Source organism: Siphateles boraxobius, unplaced genomic scaffold (genome assembly GCF_051911475.1).
Source record: "Siphateles boraxobius isolate OS27281-9 unplaced genomic scaffold, OSU_SipBor_1 43, whole genome shotgun sequence".
NCBI classification, from domain to species: domain Eukaryota; kingdom Metazoa; phylum Chordata; class Actinopteri; order Cypriniformes; family Leuciscidae; genus Siphateles; species Siphateles boraxobius.
Genome location: NW_027509064.1, coordinates 535075 through 538376, shown reverse-complemented (window position 1 = coordinate 538376; position 3302 = coordinate 535075).

The window sequence follows — 3302 nt, the reverse complement described above, 5'->3', positions numbered from 1 at the left end:
TGTTGAGTAATTAAATACACCGGTATGGCGGTTTATTCTAAATCAATATCGTGACGAAAATATAAACCGGTTTTCGGTTTGAACCGGTTTACCGCCCAGCACTAGGTTAAATCACCTTTCTTTCCCATTCTGACATTCAGTTTGGAGTTCAGGAGATTGTCTTGACCAGGACTACACCCCTAAATGAATTGAACCAACTGCCATGTGATTGGTTGATTAGATAATTGCATTAATGAGAAATTGAACTGGTGTTCCTAATAATCCTTTAGGAGATTGTATATTTACAAAAGTATTTACAGAATCATGTGAACAAGTTGAGAGGGTAATACATTGTCAGAAAACAGGCAAAAGTCAAATGCACCCAAATAATTCCTAAAACACCAACTTTAAATAATTTCAATCCAACAAACAATAAAATCACTCTCTTACATACCTATATGTACTACAATGTGGTGGCAAACAATTTTAAATCACTGAATGACACAGAGACAAACATGTACCAACTGTCTTTAAATGTTATTTATTTTCTTGCAAGAAAAGGCCAGCAGTCCTACGGTCACACAGTGGCTGCAGAGTGTGACAATGTGAGGAGGGCATCCTTCCTTCCTTATAGTCCTGACTCCCCCCCAAGGTTATTTCTCTAGGCCAAATGAAGATATGTCTTAGCCATAACTAACTTCATTAGATTTGCTTATCATATGCTAACCTTGTAGTGGAGGCCCTCTGTCTCTGTTGTACATTAGTCACACATTTGCACGTATATGAAAGTCATACATATAGAACTGTAAGAAAAAATGATGTGGACGTCAAAGATCTCAAAAATTAAATTTATTACAGCATAGCAGTGGCAAGGCACACAAAGCACCTTGGGTTCATCGGCGTCAGAATCAACCCAGAACATTCAAATCTTAAACCTTTTATCCGGTTACTGTTTACCACTCTTAATGTAAATGAAGTTGCTCTTGTTGTAACAGCTGTGTTCTGAACTTCTGTATGTAAAGAATAACAAATTCGTCTTTTCTCTCAGCATGGAGCTGAAGCTCTGTCTTAAATGTAAATTGAGGATAACAACAAAAGTGGTCCCTCTGTGCCCACATCTTTGATATTCTCTCAAATAAGTTTATGGTGATAACATCTATTTGAAGTCCCTATAATCAAGATGGTTCTCGAATACCCGCTGCCGCTCCCACACTATAGGTGATAACCGTGACTCTGTGATACTATTTACATATTACTGAGATTGGAAGGAATTGTTTCTATGATAAATAAGCTCTTTTAAGTGAAGGAACATTTCAATATATATATTGGAGTGGAAGTTGGATCGGACCAGACTATAATTTCTTATAGAACATATTAAATTTCTCCCACAATGCCCCTCTTTTTATCATTCATTGATAACTAAAATAATAAGACAGCAAATTTAAGTAATTACATCACACTTAAAGTCCCTGTAAAGTCAAAATTAAGTATTTGTGCTGAGTTTGTCACACCACAGAAAAATGTGTTATTAGCCACCCAGCCAAATTTGAATGATAAAAAAAGCTGGCAAGTACATAAAATAAGCTATCAAAATCTTGAAAAATTTTTGTGACCATAAAAATTGTGTATATGTGTCCATATATTTGTATAGTATTTTCATATTTTTTCTAATTTTATTTGTATAATTTGTATTACTATTTGTATTACTATTACTTGTATCTGTATTTGTATATGTGCACTGGAAGCCTCAGTACCAAGGAAAATTCCTTGTGTGTGCAAGCACACTTGGCAATAAAGCTCTTTCTGATTCTGATTCTGATTCTGAAAAAATGAGCAGTAGTCTCTGCTCTCAAACGCTGGGGGTTAAGACAAAAACTGATTTAAAACTCATCCAGCAATAAAGCAATAAAATGCACCCTGGACAGAAGATCGCAAAGAAAGAGCACAGGACATTGTCCTGTCCTAACGTTTTTCCTTCCTTATCTCTGCATTCTCCTCTCCCTCCTCTCTTCACTTCCCCCTGATCCAAGTCACTAAAATTTCACTGGGAATGTCTATAGATCACATATGATGTATCTTGTGAATCTATTGTTTTTCCTTTTCATGTTTGGTATCATTTTAAATGTCTCAGTGCGATTGGTAAAATGGTCTTAATTTCATTGCAGGCATTGGTATTATGAGAAAGATTGGGTGGTGTCTCTTCAGGATATCTGATAATTCTCCCCTCTCATCCGAAACCAGGTGCTACCCCCTGGGGTACACGAATAGACCCAAAACAACTCTAAAACATATTTGTACAAGCCTTTTGTTTTGGTCTGGATATATAAGGGAAAGTGGCAGAGCAGCCTTTGGGGAAACTGTAACCAGGAAAAAATCCCATGCAGTGCTGTGTCAGTGGCTTCTCGAGTCTTGCACTCAGAATACACTCACACACCACTGTGTCAGGAATGCATTTCTTATTCTTAGAGTCATCTTTGAGCAATTGATGTTATGTATTTATTATTTCTGAATTGGCTTTTAATCATTTACTTGTGGAATTGGCATGATACATTTTTTTCCTGACAAAAATAAATGTTAACCATGATTTATTCTGCATTCTTCTGAAATCACTGTTTCTAGTAGATTATGAGGAGGCTGGTGCTACCGCAGATCTGTGTCCAGGATAAGTCAAACTAAAGACGCATATGAACGGAGCAGTAGGCACGTCATCTGAAGACCTTTTGATTATTGTCTATCACTGACTTGGCAAGTTGTACGAAAGTGGCTAAATAAACTACACTTTTTTGTATGAGTGAGCAGTAGGCAACTGACCTAAGAGGTATTAGCAAACCCTGCACCCTATGACCAAGATCACACTGGCGAGGCTGTGTCCGTGAGATCCACATAAACCCGGGGCGTGTGACTCTGTGCAGCATCGGGTTCCTTAATGAATGAATAATTTAAATTATGAAAAGCCCAGAATAATCAAAGATCTAAATTAACTCATAATCAATATTTATGATTATTTTCTAAGAAGAAATACAATCTAAGTTTGATTATCATTCGAAATTGGAGTCAGATTAAGTGGAGAGCTAAAGTAATACTGAAACTAAATTCTAATAAATTAAGTGATCTTCACTGGATCGCTGAAAAGACATACCCGCATTATCCCTTCGCCCACACCGTTGGATTCCGTCGTTGGGCCAATTGGTGGCCCTTACAGGGGCGTGTCCGCTGGATGTGCTGAAACCACGCCCAATCGCGGGAAAGCTGCCGTCGAGTTACTGTGGACTACCTACTATAATTATAACATAAGCACACAAGGCAACTTACACTCTTTGGCA